Consider the following 15,353-nt stretch of genomic DNA (forward strand, 5'->3'; position numbering starts at 1 on the left):
AGTGGTTAGCTGCATTCACCTCCGTGGCAATGTCTTGCAGTCCTCCAAGCCTCTTGACTACAGGTACCGGTATGTGGCTCGATAACAAGTGGATAGACGCCGCATCTCTCTCGCCGTCAGGTGTTGCCGCGAGTCATACTTAACGTAGCTTTCTGCACGCGTCAGCGTAGCGTCAGTCGAGCAAAGTCGAGACAAGTCGCATAGGAGGAGCAAGAAAAACGCGCAAGTCCGGTACCGGGAATCGAACCCGGGCCTCCTCGTTGAGAGCCAGGTATCCTAGCCACTAGACCAAACCGGATAACGACGGAAGTGCTCTTTCCAGCGAACGCAGCAGCCGCCCACGGTTAACTGACGACAACTGTAAAAAATCCACTCTCTCGCGTTATAGAACGGCGTGCTCCGGACGCATTTCGTGGAGACGAACGCCAGCAATGATGAGAGCAAAAGGTGCCTACAAATCCTGTCGTTGCACCACGCACTGTTCTACGACAATTCACCAAGCAGACGCTCACGCGTTGTTGTGTTGTTTCCTTTGCGGGCAATGAGTGCATCTGCCTTCGACACAGGAAACATTACACGTTCGGCAGCTGTGGGATTGGAACCCACGCCTCCGAAGAGAATGGTGCCTGAAACCAGCGCCTTAGACCGCTCGGCCACGCTACCTACACAACACGCGCGTCACAAGAGCTGCGTCCTACCCCACGAGGACACACCGCAACGGCACAAAAATGAGACGTAAAAAGTGGCAACGGTGGGATTCGAACCCACGCCTCCGGAGAGACTGGTGCCTAAAACCAGCGCCTTAGACCGCTCGGCCACGTTACCGTTGGACCAGCAGCGGCAAAACGTTTCGTTTGTACTACAAAGATCACTTCGAAATGGAAGTATCTTGGCAATCGCCGTGCCATGTATTTCCACTGCTCTCCCACTGGAAGCGTCTCTTTAGGCCATCCAACGCAAGAAAAAGCCGTGCCCGCCGTATGGTAGCGACGCCACTTGTCTGTAGCTGTCGCAGTTAAGGAGACAGCGTCAAGAGACGTTTTCGTGCCGTGACCAGGTTTCGAACCTGGGCTTTCCTTAACCACTAAAGTATCGTAGCTGTAACTGTCAGACGGAGTTAGAATGCTCCATGTATCAAACATATGTGAGCTCAAGGAGGTTACACTTGAAGGAAAAGCGGCAGGTTAACGCGATCACATCAAAACCCCCGGCAGCTACGGGATTCGAAACCGCGCCTACAGAGAGACTGGTGCCTTAAACCAGCGCCTTAAAGCGCTCGGCCACGCTACATGCGCTGCTTGGTGCGCCAGTGTTCCTAGCATTTGTAGAAACAGTGCACGCCACAGCTTCCTGTTCTGCTGCGACTGGCTGCTCATCCATCGCACTTCAAACGACTGCCCTTTTCGACTACAGAGAGCAGCGGACGTCTGCGCTCTGGGAGGCGACATTACGTGTTGGGGATGAAGTGGTAGTGCTAACTGCGGCCTGCGGAACACGAGTGAAAAAATCAAGAGAGTACTGTCATTTCGAGTACTCGCCATTGCAACGGCAGCAAGGCAAAACTTTCAAAATTGCCGTGACCAGGATTCGAACCTGGGTTATTGCGGCCACAACGCAATGTCCTAACCACTAGACGATCACGGCCATGGCCACGGAGGCGCCCGCGAAGGCAGCTGGCTGCAATGCAAGTGGCGATACCCAGCAAAGCCTAGGCCAAGGTGTACGCCACAGCAGTGTCAGACACGGTCTCCATCACATGTATACGAGCAAATGAACGTGCCTGCGCTGTCAGGACTCTAACTACAGTGGTTAGCTGCATTCACCTCCGTGGCAATGTCTTGCAGTCCTCCAAGCCTCTTGACTACAGGTACCGGTATGTGGCTCGATAACAAGTGGATAGACGCCGCATCTCTCTCGCCGTCAGGTGTTGCCGCGAGTCATACTTAACGTAGCTTTCTGCACGCGTCAGCGTAGCGTCAGTCGAGCAAAGTCGAGACAAGTCGCATAGGAGGAGCAAGAAAAACGCGCAAGTCCGGTACCGGGAATCGAACCCGGGCCTCCTCGTTGAGAGCCAGGTATCCTAGCCACTAGACCAAACCGGATAACGACGGAAGTGCTCTTTCCAGCGAACGCAGCAGCCGCCCACGGTTAACTGACGACAACTGTAAAAAATCCACTCTCTCGCGTTATAGAACGGCGTGCTCCGGACGCATTTCGTGGAGACGAACGCCAGCAATGATGAGAGCAAAAGGTGCCTACAAATCCTGTCGTTGCACCACGCACTGTTCTACGACAATTCACCAAGCAGACGCTCACGCGTTGTTGTGTTGTTTCCTTTGCGGGCAATGAGTGCATCTGCCTTCGACACAGGAAACATTACACGTTCGGCAGCTGTGGGATTGGAACCCACGCCTCCGAAGAGAATGGTGCCTGAAACCAGCGCCTTAGACCGCTCGGCCACGCTACCTACACAACACGCGCGTCACAAGAGCTGCGTCCTACCCCACGAGGACACACCGCAACGGCACAAAAATGAGACGTAAAAAGTGGCAACGGTGGGATTCGAACCCACGCCTCCGGAGAGACTGGTGCCTAAAACCAGCGCCTTAGACCGCTCGGCCACGTTACCGTTGGACCAGCAGCGGCAAAACGTTTCGTTTGTACTACAAAGATCACTTCGAAATGGAAGTATCTTGGCAATCGCCGTGCCATGTATTTCCACTGCTCTCCCACTGGAAGCGTCTCTTTAGGCCATCCAACGCAAGAAAAAGCCGTGCCCGCCGTATGGTAGCGACGCCACTTGTCTGTAGCTGTCGCAGTTAAGGAGACAGCGTCAAGAGACGTTTTCGTGCCGTGACCAGGTTTCGAACCTGGGCTTTCCTTAACCACTAAAGTATCGTAGCTGTAACTGTCAGACGGAGTTAGAATGCTCCATGTATCAAACATATGTGAGCTCAAGGAGGTTACACTTGAAGGAAAAGCGGCAGGTTAACGCGATCACATCAAAACCCCCGGCAGCTACGGGATTCGAAACCGCGCCTACAGAGAGACTGGTGCCTTAAACCAGCGCCTTAAAGCGCTCGGCCACGCTACATGCGCTGCTTGGTGCGCCAGTGTTCCTAGCATTTGTAGAAACAGTGCACGCCACAGCTTCCTGTTCTGCTGCGACTGGCTGCTCATCCATCGCACTTCAAACGACTGCCCTTTTCGACTACAGAGAGCAGCGGACGTCTGCGCTCTGGGAGGCGACATTACGTGTTGGGGATGAAGTGGTAGTGCTAACTGCGGCCTGCGGAACACGAGTGAAAAAATCAAGAGAGTACTGTCATTTCGAGTACTCGCCATTGCAACGGCAGCAAGGCAAAACTTTCAAAATTGCCGTGACCAGGATTCGAACCTGGGTTATTGCGGCCACAACGCAATGTCCTAACCACTAGACGATCACGGCCATGGCCACGGAGGCGCCCGCGAAGGCAGCTGGCTGCAATGCAAGTGGCGATACCCAGCAAAGCCTAGGCCAAGGTGTACGCCACAGCAGTGTCAGACACGGTCTCCATCACATGTATACGAGCAAATGAACGTGCCTGCGCTGTCAGGACTCTAACTACAGTGGTTAGCTGCATTCACCTCCGTGGCAATGTCTTGCAGTCCTCCAAGCCTCTTGACTACAGGTACCGGTATGTGGCTCGATAACAAGTGGATAGACGCCGCATCTCTCTCGCCGTCAGGTGTTGCCGCGAGTCATACTTAACGTAGCTTTCTGCACGCGTCAGCGTAGCGTCAGTCGAGCAAAGTCGAGACAAGTCGCATAGGAGGAGCAAGAAAAACGCGCAAGTCCGGTACCGGGAATCGAACCCGGGCCTCCTCGTTGAGAGCCAGGTATCCTAGCCACTAGACCAAACCGGATAACGACGGAAGTGCTCTTTCCAGCGAACGCAGCAGCCGCCCACGGTTAACTGACGACAACTGTAAAAAATCCACTCTCTCGCGTTATAGAACGGCGTGCTCCGGACGCATTTCGTGGAGACGAACGCCAGCAATGATGAGAGCAAAAGGTGCCTACAAATCCTGTCGTTGCACCACGCACTGTTCTACGACAATTCACCAAGCAGACGCTCACGCGTTGTTGTGTTGTTTCCTTTGCGGGCAATGAGTGCATCTGCCTTCGACACAGGAAACATTACACGTTCGGCAGCTGTGGGATTGGAACCCACGCCTCCGAAGAGAATGGTGCCTGAAACCAGCGCCTTAGACCGCTCGGCCACGCTACCTACACAACACGCGCGTCACAAGAGCTGCGTCCTACCCCACGAGGACACACCGCAACGGCACAAAAATGAGACGTAAAAAGTGGCAACGGTGGGATTCGAACCCACGCCTCCGGAGAGACTGGTGCCTAAAACCAGCGCCTTAGACCGCTCGGCCACGTTACCGTTGGACCAGCAGCGGCAAAACGTTTCGTTTGTACTACAAAGATCACTTCGAAATGGAAGTATCTTGGCAATCGCCGTGCCATGTATTTCCACTGCTCTCCCACTGGAAGCGTCTCTTTAGGCCATCCAACGCAAGAAAAAGCCGTGCCCGCCGTATGGTAGCGACGCCACTTGTCTGTAGCTGTCGCAGTTAAGGAGACAGCGTCAAGAGACGTTTTCGTGCCGTGACCAGGTTTCGAACCTGGGCTTTCCTTAACCACTAAAGTATCGTAGCTGTAACTGTCAGACGGAGTTAGAATGCTCCATGTATCAAACATATGTGAGCTCAAGGAGGTTACACTTGAAGGAAAAGCGGCAGGTTAACGCGATCACATCAAAACCCCCGGCAGCTACGGGATTCGAAACCGCGCCTACAGAGAGACTGGTGCCTTAAACCAGCGCCTTAAAGCGCTCGGCCACGCTACATGCGCTGCTTGGTGCGCCAGTGTTCCTAGCATTTGTAGAAACAGTGCACGCCACAGCTTCCTGTTCTGCTGCGACTGGCTGCTCATCCATCGCACTTCAAACGACTGCCCTTTTCGACTACAGAGAGCAGCGGACGTCTGCGCTCTGGGAGGCGACATTACGTGTTGGGGATGAAGTGGTAGTGCTAACTGCGGCCTGCGGAACACGAGTGAAAAAATCAAGAGAGTACTGTCATTTCGAGTACTCGCCATTGCAACGGCAGCAAGGCAAAACTTTCAAAATTGCCGTGACCAGGATTCGAACCTGGGTTATTGCGGCCACAACGCAATGTCCTAACCACTAGACGATCACGGCCATGGCCACGGAGGCGCCCGCGAAGGCAGCTGGCTGCAATGCAAGTGGCGATACCCAGCAAAGCCTAGGCCAAGGTGTACGCCACAGCAGTGTCAGACACGGTCTCCATCACATGTATACGAGCAAATGAACGTGCCTGCGCTGTCAGGACTCTAACTACAGTGGTTAGCTGCATTCACCTCCGTGGCAATGTCTTGCAGTCCTCCAAGCCTCTTGACTACAGGTACCGGTATGTGGCTCGATAACAAGTGGATAGACGCCGCATCTCTCTCGCCGTCAGGTGTTGCCGCGAGTCATACTTAACGTAGCTTTCTGCACGCGTCAGCGTAGCGTCAGTCGAGCAAAGTCGAGACAAGTCGCATAGGAGGAGCAAGAAAAACGCGCAAGTCCGGTACCGGGAATCGAACCCGGGCCTCCCCGTTGAGAGCCAGGTATCCTAGCCACTAGACCAAACCGGATAACGACGGAAGTGCTCTTTCCAGCGAACGCAGCAGGCGCCCACGGTTAACTGACGACAACTGTAAAAAATCCACTCTCTCGCGTTATAGAACGGCGTGCTCCGGACGCATTTCGTGGAGACGAACGCCAGCAATGATGAGAGCAAAAGGTGCCTACAAATCCTGTCGTTGCACCACGCACTGTTCTACGACAATTCACCAAGCAGACGCTCACGCGTTGTTGTGTTGTTTCCTTTGCGGGCAATGAGTGCATCTGCCTTCGACACAGGAAACATTACACGTTCGGCAGCTGTGGGATTGGAACCCACGCCTCCGAAGAGAATGGTGCCTGAAACCAGCGCCTTAGACCGCTCGGCCACGCTACCTACACAACACGCGCGTCACAAGAGCTGCGTCCTACCCCACGAGGACACACCGCAACGGCACAAAAATGAGACGTAAAAAGTGGCAACGGTGGGATTCGAACCCACGCCTCCGGAGAGACTGGTGCCTAAAACCAGCGCCTTAGACCGCTCGGCCACGTTACCGTTGGACCAGCAGCGGCAAAACGTTTCGTTTGTACTACAAAGATCACTTCGAAATGGAAGTATCTTGGCAATCGCCGTGCCATGTATTTCCACTGCTCTCCCACTGGAAGCGTCTCTTTAGGCCATCCAACGCAAGAAAAAGCCGTGCCCGCCGTATGGTAGCGACGCCACTTGTCTGTAGCTGTCGCAGTTAAGGAGACAGCGTCAAGAGACGTTTTCGTGCCGTGACCAGGTTTCGAACCTGGGCTTTCCTTAACCACTAAAGTATCGTAGCTGTAACTGTCAGACGGAGTTAGAATGCTCCATGTATCAAACATATGTGAGCTCAAGGAGGTTACACTTGAAGGAAAAGCGGCAGGTTAACGCGATCACATCAAAACCCCCGGCAGCTACGGGATTCGAAACCGCGCCTACAGAGAGACTGGTGCCTTAAACCAGCGCCTTAAAGCGCTCGGCCACGCTACATGCGCTGCTTGGTGCGCCAGTGTTCCTAGCATTTGTAGAAACAGTGCACGCCACAGCTTCCTGTTCTGCTGCGACTGGCTGCTCATCCATCGCACTTCAAACGACTGCCCTTTTCGACTACAGAGAGCAGCGGACGTCTGCGCTCTGGGAGGCGACATTACGTGTTGGGGATGAAGTGGTAGTGCTAACTGCGGCCTGCGGAACACGAGTGAAAAAATCAAGAGAGTACTGTCATTTCGAGTACTCGCCATTGCAACGGCAGCAAGGCAAAACTTTCAAAATTGCCGTGACCAGGATTCGAACCTGGGTTATTGCGGCCACAACGCAATGTCCTAACCACTAGACGATCACGGCCATGGCCACGGAGGCGCCCGCGAAGGCAGCTGGCTGCAATGCAAGTGGCGATACCCAGCAAAGCCTAGGCCAAGGTGTACGCCACAGCAGTGTCAGACACGGTCTCCATCACATGTATACGAGCAAATGAACGTGCCTGCGCTGTCAGGACTCTAACTACAGTGGTTAGCTGCATTCACCTCCGTGGCAATGTCTTGCAGTCCTCCAAGCCTCTTGACTACAGGTACCGGTATGTGGCTCGATAACAAGTGGATAGACGCCGCATCTCTCTCGCCGTCAGGTGTTGCCGCGAGTCATACTTAACGTAGCTTTCTGCACGCGTCAGCGTAGCGTCAGTCGAGCAAAGTCGAGACAAGTCGCATAGGAGGAGCAAGAAAAACGCGCAAGTCCGGTACCGGGAATCGAACCCGGGCCTCCTCGTTGAGAGCCAGGTATCCTAGCCACTAGACCAAACCGGATAACGACGGAAGTGCTCTTTCCAGCGAACGCAGCAGCCGCCCACGGTTAACTGACGACAACTGTAAAAAATCCACTCTCTCGCGTTATAGAACGGCGTGCTCCGGACGCATTTCGTGGAGACGAACGCCAGCAATGATGAGAGCAAAAGGTGCCTACAAATCCTGTCGTTGCACCACGCACTGTTCTACGACAATTCACCAAGCAGACGCTCACGCGTTGTTGTGTTGTTTCCTTTGCGGGCAATGAGTGCATCTGCCTTCGACACAGGAAACATTACACGTTCGGCAGCTGTGGGATTGGAACCCACGCCTCCGAAGAGAATGGTGCCTGAAACCAGCGCCTTAGACCGCTCGGCCACGCTACCTACACAACACGCGCGTCACAAGAGCTGCGTCCTACCCCACGAGGACACACCGCAACGGCACAAAAATGAGACGTAAAAAGTGGCAACGGTGGGATTCGAACCCACGCCTCCGGAGAGACTGGTGCCTAAAACCAGCGCCTTAGACCGCTCGGCCACGTTACCGTTGGACCAGCAGCGGCAAAACGTTTCGTTTGTACTACAAAGATCACTTCGAAATGGAAGTATCTTGGCAATCGCCGTGCCATGTATTTCCACTGCTCTCCCACTGGAAGCGTCTCTTTAGGCCATCCAACGCAAGAAAAAGCCGTGCCCGCCGTATGGTAGCGACGCCACTTGTCTGTAGCTGTCGCAGTTAAGGAGACAGCGTCAAGAGACGTTTTCGTGCCGTGACCAGGTTTCGAACCTGGGCTTTCCTTAACCACTAAAGTATCGTAGCTGTAACTGTCAGACGGAGTTAGAATGCTCCATGTATCAAACATATGTGAGCTCAAGGAGGTTACACTTGAAGGAAAAGCGGCAGGTTAACGCGATCACATCAAAACCCCCGGCAGCTACGGGATTCGAAACCGCGCCTACAGAGAGACTGGTGCCTTAAACCAGCGCCTTAAAGCGCTCGGCCACGCTACATGCGCTGCTTGGTGCGCCAGTGTTCCTAGCATTTGTAGAAACAGTGCACGCCACAGCTTCCTGTTCTGCTGCGACTGGCTGCTCATCCATCGCACTTCAAACGACTGCCCTTTTCGACTACAGAGAGCAGCGGACGTCTGCGCTCTGGGAGGCGACATTACGTGTTGGGGATGAAGTGGTAGTGCTAACTGCGGCCTGCGGAACACGAGTGAAAAAATCAAGAGAGTACTGTCATTTCGAGTACTCGCCATTGCAACGGCAGCAAGGCAAAACTTTCAAAATTGCCGTGACCAGGATTCGAACCTGGGTTATTGCGGCCACAACGCAATGTCCTAACCACTAGACGATCACGGCCATGGCCACGGAGGCGCCCGCGAAGGCAGCTGGCTGCAATGCAAGTGGCGATACCCAGCAAAGCCTAGGCCAAGGTGTACGCCACAGCAGTGTCAGACACGGTCTCCATCACATGTATACGAGCAAATGAACGTGCCTGCGCTGTCAGGACTCTAACTACAGTGGTTAGCTGCATTCACCTCCGTGGCAATGTCTTGCAGTCCTCCAAGCCTCTTGACTACAGGTACCGGTATGTGGCTCGATAACAAGTGGATAGACGCCGCATCTCTCTCGCCGTCAGGTGTTGCCGCGAGTCATACTTAACGTAGCTTTCTGCACGCGTCAGCGTAGCGTCAGTCGAGCAAAGTCGAGACAAGTCGCATAGGAGGAGCAAGAAAAACGCGCAAGTCCGGTACCGGGAATCGAACCCGGGCCTCCTCGTTGAGAGCCAGGTATCCTAGCCACTAGACCAAACCGGATAACGACGGAAGTGCTCTTTCCAGCGAACGCAGCAGCCGCCCACGGTTAACTGACGACAACTGTAAAAAATCCACTCTCTCGCGTTATAGAACGGCGTGCTCCGGACGCATTTCGTGGAGACGAACGCCAGCAATGATGAGAGCAAAAGGTGCCTACAAATCCTGTCGTTGCACCACGCACTGTTCTACGACAATTCACCAAGCAGACGCTCACGCGTTGTTGTGTTGTTTCCTTTGCGGGCAATGAGTGCATCTGCCTTCGACACAGGAAACATTACACGTTCGGCAGCTGTGGGATTGGAACCCACGCCTCCGAAGAGAATGGTGCCTGAAACCAGCGCCTTAGACCGCTCGGCCACGCTACCTACACAACACGCGCGTCACAAGAGCTGCGTCCTACCCCACGAGGACACACCGCAACGGCACAAAAATGAGACGTAAAAAGTGGCAACGGTGGGATTCGAACCCACGCCTCCGGAGAGACTGGTGCCTAAAACCAGCGCCTTAGACCGCTCGGCCACGTTACCGTTGGACCAGCAGCGGCAAAACGTTTCGTTTGTACTACAAAGATCACTTCGAAATGGAAGTATCTTGGCAATCGCCGTGCCATGTATTTCCACTGCTCTCCCACTGGAAGCGTCTCTTTAGGCCATCCAACGCAAGAAAAAGCCGTGCCCGCCGTATGGTAGCGACGCCACTTGTCTGTAGCTGTCGCAGTTAAGGAGACAGCGTCAAGAGACGTTTTCGTGCCGTGACCAGGTTTCGAACCTGGGCTTTCCTTAACCACTAAAGTATCGTAGCTGTAACTGTCAGACGGAGTTAGAATGCTCCATGTATCAAACATATGTGAGCTCAAGGAGGTTACACTTGAAGGAAAAGCGGCAGGTTAACGCGATCACATCAAAACCCCCGGCAGCTACGGGATTCGAAACCGCGCCTACAGAGAGACTGGTGCCTTAAACCAGCGCCTTAAAGCGCTCGGCCACGCTACATGCGCTGCTTGGTGCGCCAGTGTTCCTAGCATTTGTAGAAACAGTGCACGCCACAGCTTCCTGTTCTGCTGCGACTGGCTGCTCATCCATCGCACTTCAAACGACTGCCCTTTTCGACTACAGAGAGCAGCGGACGTCTGCGCTCTGGGAGGCGACATTACGTGTTGGGGATGAAGTGGTAGTGCTAACTGCGGCCTGCGGAACACGAGTGAAAAAATCAAGAGAGTACTGTCATTTCGAGTACTCGCCATTGCAACGGCAGCAAGGCAAAACTTTCAAAATTGCCGTGACCAGGATTCGAACCTGGGTTATTGCGGCCACAACGCAATGTCCTAACCACTAGACGATCACGGCCATGGCCACGGAGGCGCCCGCGAAGGCAGCTGGCTGCAATGCAAGTGGCGATACCCAGCAAAGCCTAGGCCAAGGTGTACGCCACAGCAGTGTCAGACACGGTCTCCATCACATGTATACGAGCAAATGAACGTGCCTGCGCTGTCAGGACTCTAACTACAGTGGTTAGCTGCATTCACCTCCGTGGCAATGTCTTGCAGTCCTCCAAGCCTCTTGACTACAGGTACCGGTATGTGGCTCGATAACAAGTGGATAGACGCCGCATCTCTCTCGCCGTCAGGTGTTGCCGCGAGTCATACTTAACGTAGCTTTCTGCACGCGTCAGCGTAGCGTCAGTCGAGCAAAGTCGAGACAAGTCGCATAGGAGGAGCAAGAAAAACGCGCAAGTCCGGTACCGGGAATCGAACCCGGGCCTCCTCGTTGAGAGCCAGGTATCCTAGCCACTAGACCAAACCGGATAACGACGGAAGTGCTCTTTCCAGCGAACGCAGCAGCCGCCCACGGTTAACTGACGACAACTGTAAAAAATCCACTCTCTCGCGTTATAGAACGGCGTGCTCCGGACGCATTTCGTGGAGACGAACGCCAGCAATGATGAGAGCAAAAGGTGCCTACAAATCCTGTCGTTGCACCACGCACTGTTCTACGACAATTCACCAAGCAGACGCTCACGCGTTGTTGTGTTGTTTCCTTTGCGGGCAATGAGTGCATCTGCCTTCGACACAGGAAACATTACACGTTCGGCAGCTGTGGGATTGGAACCCACGCCTCCGAAGAGAATGGTGCCTGAAACCAGCGCCTTAGACCGCTCGGCCACGCTACCTACACAACACGCGCGTCACAAGAGCTGCGTCCTACCCCACGAGGACACACCGCAACGGCACAAAAATGAGACGTAAAAAGTGGCAACGGTGGGATTCGAACCCACGCCTCCGGAGAGACTGGTGCCTAAAACCAGCGCCTTAGACCGCTCGGCCACGTTACCGTTGGACCAGCAGCGGCAAAACGTTTCGTTTGTACTACAAAGATCACTTCGAAATGGAAGTATCTTGGCAATCGCCGTGCCATGTATTTCCACTGCTCTCCCACTGGAAGCGTCTCTTTAGGCCATCCAACGCAAGAAAAAGCCGTGCCCGCCGTATGGTAGCGACGCCACTTGTCTGTAGCTGTCGCAGTTAAGGAGACAGCGTCAAGAGACGTTTTCGTGCCGTGACCAGGTTTCGAACCTGGGCTTTCCTTAACCACTAAAGTATCGTAGCTGTAACTGTCAGACGGAGTTAGAATGCTCCATGTATCAAACATATGTGAGCTCAAGGAGGTTACACTTGAAGGAAAAGCGGCAGGTTAACGCGATCACATCAAAACCCCCGGCAGCTACGGGATTCGAAACCGCGCCTACAGAGAGACTGGTGCCTTAAACCAGCGCCTTAAAGCGCTCGGCCACGCTACATGCGCTGCTTGGTGCGCCAGTGTTCCTAGCATTTGTAGAAACAGTGCACGCCACAGCTTCCTGTTCTGCTGCGACTGGCTGCTCATCCATCGCACTTCAAACGACTGCCCTTTTCGACTACAGAGAGCAGCGGACGTCTGCGCTCTGGGAGGCGACATTACGTGTTGGGGATGAAGTGGTAGTGCTAACTGCGGCCTGCGGAACACGAGTGAAAAAATCAAGAGAGTACTGTCATTTCGAGTACTCGCCATTGCAACGGCAGCAAGGCAAAACTTTCAAAATTGCCGTGACCAGGATTCGAACCTGGGTTATTGCGGCCACAACGCAATGTCCTAACCACTAGACGATCACGGCCATGGCCACGGAGGCGCCCGCGAAGGCAGCTGGCTGCAATGCAAGTGGCGATACCCAGCAAAGCCTAGGCCAAGGTGTACGCCACAGCAGTGTCAGACACGGTCTCCATCACATGTATACGAGCAAATGAACGTGCCTGCGCTGTCAGGACTCTAACTACAGTGGTTAGCTGCATTCACCTCCGTGGCAATGTCTTGCAGTCCTCCAAGCCTCTTGACTACAGGTACCGGTATGTGGCTCGATAACAAGTGGATAGACGCCGCATCTCTCTCGCCGTCAGGTGTTGCCGCGAGTCATACTTAACGTAGCTTTCTGCACGCGTCAGCGTAGCGTCAGTCGAGCAAAGTCGAGACAAGTCGCATAGGAGGAGCAAGAAAAACGCGCAAGTCCGGTACCGGGAATCGAACCCGGGCCTCCTCGTTGAGAGCCAGGTATCCTAGCCACTAGACCAAACCGGATAACGACGGAAGTGCTCTTTCCAGCGAACGCAGCAGGCGCCCACGGTTAACTGACGACAACTGTAAAAAATCCACTCTCTCGCGTTATAGAACGGCGTGCTCCGGACGCATTTCGTGGAGACGAACGCCAGCAATGATGAGAGCAAAAGGTGCCTACAAATCCTGTCGTTGCACCACGCACTGTTCTACGACAATTCACCAAGCAGACGCTCACGCGTTGTTGTGTTGTTTCCTTTGCGGGCAATGAGTGCATCTGCCTTCGACACAGGAAACATTACACGTTCGGCAGCTGTGGGATTGGAACCCACGCCTCCGAAGAGAATGGTGCCTGAAACCAGCGCCTTAGACCGCTCGGCCACGCTACCTACACAACACGCGCGTCACAAGAGCTGCGTCCTACCCCACGAGGACACACCGCAACGGCACAAAAATGAGACGTAAAAAGTGGCAACGGTGGGATTCGAACCCACGCCTCCGGAGAGACTGGTGCCTAAAACCAGCGCCTTAGACCGCTCGGCCACGTTACCGTTGGACCAGCAGCGGCAAAACGTTTCGTTTGTACTACAAAGATCACTTCGAAATGGAAGTATCTTGGCAATCGCCGTGCCATGTATTTCCACTGCTCTCCCACTGGAAGCGTCTCTTTAGGCCATCCAACGCAAGAAAAAGCCGTGCCCGCCGTATGGTAGCGACGCCACTTGTCTGTAGCTGTCGCAGTTAAGGAGACAGCGTCAAGAGACGTTTTCGTGCCGTGACCAGGTTTCGAACCTGGGCTTTCCTTAACCACTAAAGTATCGTAGCTGTAACTGTCAGACGGAGTTAGAATGCTCCATGTATCAAACATATGTGAGCTCAAGGAGGTTACACTTGAAGGAAAAGCGGCAGGTTAACGCGATCACATCAAAACCCCCGGCAGCTACGGGATTCGAAACCGCGCCTACAGAGAGACTGGTGCCTTAAACCAGCGCCTTAAAGCGCTCGGCCACGCTACATGCGCTGCTTGGTGCGCCAGTGTTCCTAGCATTTGTAGAAACAGTGCACGCCACAGCTTCCTGTTCTGCTGCGACTGGCTGCTCATCCATCGCACTTCAAACGACTGCCCTTTTCGACTACAGAGAGCAGCGGACGTCTGCGCTCTGGGAGGCGACATTACGTGTTGGGGATGAAGTGGTAGTGCTAACTGCGGCCTGCGGAACACGAGTGAAAAAATCAAGAGAGTACTGTCATTTCGAGTACTCGCCATTGCAACGGCAGCAAGGCAAAACTTTCAAAATTGCCGTGACCAGGATTCGAACCTGGGTTATTGCGGCCACAACGCAATGTCCTAACCACTAGACGATCACGGCCATGGCCACGGAGGCGCCCGCGAAGGCAGCTGGCTGCAATGCAAGTGGCGATACCCAGCAAAGCCTAGGCCAAGGTGTACGCCACAGCAGTGTCAGACACGGTCTCCATCACATGTATACGAGCAAATGAACGTGCCTGCGCTGTCAGGACTCTAACTACAGTGGTTAGCTGCATTCACCTCCGTGGCAATGTCTTGCAGTCCTCCAAGCCTCTTGACTACAGGTACCGGTATGTGGCTCGATAACAAGTGGATAGACGCCGCATCTCTCTCGCCGTCAGGTGTTGCCGCGAGTCATACTTAACGTAGCTTTCTGCACGCGTCAGCGTAGCGTCAGTCGAGCAAAGTCGAGACAAGTCGCATAGGAGGAGCAAGAAAAACGCGCAAGTCCGGTACCGGGAATCGAACCCGGGCCTCCTCGTTGAGAGCCAGGTATCCTAGCCACTAGACCAAACCGGATAACGACGGAAGTGCTCTTTCCAGCGAACGCAGCAGCCGCCCACGGTTAAGTGACGACAACTGTAAAAAATCCACTCTCTCGCGTTATAGAACGGCGTGCTCCGGACGCATTTCGTGGAGACGAACGCCAGCAATGATGAGAGCAAAAGGTGCCTACAAATCCTGTCGTTGCACCACGCACTGTTCTACGACAATTCACCAAGCACACGCTCACGCGTTGTTGTGTTGTTTCCTTTGCGGGCAATGAGTGCATCTGCCTTCGACACAGGAAACATTACACGTTCGGCAGCTGTGGGATTGGAACCCACGCCTCCGAAGAGAATGGTGCCTGAAACCAGCGCCTTAGACCGCTCGGCCACGCTACCTACACAACACGCGCGTCACAAGAGCTGCGTCCTACCCCACGAGAACACACCGCAACGGCACAAAAATGAGACGTAAAAAGTGGCAACGGTGGGATTCGAACCCACGCCTCCGGAGAGACTGGTGCCTAAAACCAGCGCCTTAGACCGCTCGGCCACGTTACCGTTGGACCAGCAGCGGCAAAACGTTTCGTTTGTACTACAAAGATCACTTCGAAATGGAAGTATCTTGGCAATCGCCGTGCCATGTATTTCCACTGC

General features: G+C 54.1%; 25 non-coding genes across 25 annotated transcripts; all 25 read right to left on the minus strand.

Moving 5' to 3' along the window:
- Positions 1-226: 226 nt before the first annotated feature.
- Positions 227-298, minus strand: Trnae-cuc. Its single transcript has one exon. It is a non-coding gene; the product is annotated as a tRNA-Glu (tRNA).
- A 445-nt stretch (positions 299-743) lies between these two features.
- Trnal-uag lies at positions 744-825 on the minus strand. Its single transcript has one exon. It is a non-coding gene; the product is annotated as a tRNA-Leu (tRNA).
- A 747-nt stretch (positions 826-1,572) lies between these two features.
- On the minus strand, positions 1,573-1,644 carry Trnah-gug. Its single transcript has one exon. It is a non-coding gene; the product is annotated as a tRNA-His (tRNA).
- A 386-nt stretch (positions 1,645-2,030) lies between these two features.
- Positions 2,031-2,102, minus strand: Trnae-cuc. The gene has a single exon. It is a non-coding gene; the product is annotated as a tRNA-Glu (tRNA).
- A 445-nt stretch (positions 2,103-2,547) lies between these two features.
- Positions 2,548-2,629, minus strand: Trnal-uag. The gene has a single exon. It is a non-coding gene; the product is annotated as a tRNA-Leu (tRNA).
- Positions 2,630-3,376: 747 nt separating this feature from the next.
- On the minus strand, positions 3,377-3,448 carry Trnah-gug. Its single transcript has one exon. It is a non-coding gene; the product is annotated as a tRNA-His (tRNA).
- Positions 3,449-3,834: 386 nt separating this feature from the next.
- On the minus strand, positions 3,835-3,906 carry Trnae-cuc. Its single transcript has one exon. It is a non-coding gene; the product is annotated as a tRNA-Glu (tRNA).
- A 445-nt stretch (positions 3,907-4,351) lies between these two features.
- Positions 4,352-4,433, minus strand: Trnal-uag. Its single transcript has one exon. It is a non-coding gene; the product is annotated as a tRNA-Leu (tRNA).
- Positions 4,434-5,180: 747 nt separating this feature from the next.
- Positions 5,181-5,252, minus strand: Trnah-gug. The gene has a single exon. It is a non-coding gene; the product is annotated as a tRNA-His (tRNA).
- Positions 5,253-6,155: 903 nt separating this feature from the next.
- On the minus strand, positions 6,156-6,237 carry Trnal-uag. Its single transcript has one exon. It is a non-coding gene; the product is annotated as a tRNA-Leu (tRNA).
- Positions 6,238-6,984: 747 nt separating this feature from the next.
- Trnah-gug lies at positions 6,985-7,056 on the minus strand. The gene has a single exon. It is a non-coding gene; the product is annotated as a tRNA-His (tRNA).
- A 386-nt stretch (positions 7,057-7,442) lies between these two features.
- Trnae-cuc lies at positions 7,443-7,514 on the minus strand. The gene has a single exon. It is a non-coding gene; the product is annotated as a tRNA-Glu (tRNA).
- A 445-nt stretch (positions 7,515-7,959) lies between these two features.
- Positions 7,960-8,041, minus strand: Trnal-uag. Its single transcript has one exon. It is a non-coding gene; the product is annotated as a tRNA-Leu (tRNA).
- A 747-nt stretch (positions 8,042-8,788) lies between these two features.
- Trnah-gug lies at positions 8,789-8,860 on the minus strand. The gene has a single exon. It is a non-coding gene; the product is annotated as a tRNA-His (tRNA).
- A 386-nt stretch (positions 8,861-9,246) lies between these two features.
- Trnae-cuc lies at positions 9,247-9,318 on the minus strand. The gene has a single exon. It is a non-coding gene; the product is annotated as a tRNA-Glu (tRNA).
- Positions 9,319-9,763: 445 nt separating this feature from the next.
- Trnal-uag lies at positions 9,764-9,845 on the minus strand. Its single transcript has one exon. It is a non-coding gene; the product is annotated as a tRNA-Leu (tRNA).
- A 747-nt stretch (positions 9,846-10,592) lies between these two features.
- On the minus strand, positions 10,593-10,664 carry Trnah-gug. The gene has a single exon. It is a non-coding gene; the product is annotated as a tRNA-His (tRNA).
- A 386-nt stretch (positions 10,665-11,050) lies between these two features.
- Trnae-cuc lies at positions 11,051-11,122 on the minus strand. The gene has a single exon. It is a non-coding gene; the product is annotated as a tRNA-Glu (tRNA).
- Positions 11,123-11,567: 445 nt separating this feature from the next.
- Trnal-uag lies at positions 11,568-11,649 on the minus strand. Its single transcript has one exon. It is a non-coding gene; the product is annotated as a tRNA-Leu (tRNA).
- Positions 11,650-12,396: 747 nt separating this feature from the next.
- Trnah-gug lies at positions 12,397-12,468 on the minus strand. The gene has a single exon. It is a non-coding gene; the product is annotated as a tRNA-His (tRNA).
- A 386-nt stretch (positions 12,469-12,854) lies between these two features.
- Positions 12,855-12,926, minus strand: Trnae-cuc. Its single transcript has one exon. It is a non-coding gene; the product is annotated as a tRNA-Glu (tRNA).
- A 445-nt stretch (positions 12,927-13,371) lies between these two features.
- Positions 13,372-13,453, minus strand: Trnal-uag. The gene has a single exon. It is a non-coding gene; the product is annotated as a tRNA-Leu (tRNA).
- Positions 13,454-14,200: 747 nt separating this feature from the next.
- Trnah-gug lies at positions 14,201-14,272 on the minus strand. The gene has a single exon. It is a non-coding gene; the product is annotated as a tRNA-His (tRNA).
- Positions 14,273-14,658: 386 nt separating this feature from the next.
- Positions 14,659-14,730, minus strand: Trnae-cuc. The gene has a single exon. It is a non-coding gene; the product is annotated as a tRNA-Glu (tRNA).
- A 445-nt stretch (positions 14,731-15,175) lies between these two features.
- On the minus strand, positions 15,176-15,257 carry Trnal-uag. Its single transcript has one exon. It is a non-coding gene; the product is annotated as a tRNA-Leu (tRNA).
- Between the last annotated feature and the right edge of the window lie 96 nt (positions 15,258-15,353).

Source organism: Schistocerca piceifrons, chromosome 1, assembly GCF_021461385.2.
Source record: "Schistocerca piceifrons isolate TAMUIC-IGC-003096 chromosome 1, iqSchPice1.1, whole genome shotgun sequence".
NCBI lineage: Eukaryota > Metazoa > Arthropoda > Insecta > Orthoptera > Acrididae > Schistocerca > Schistocerca piceifrons.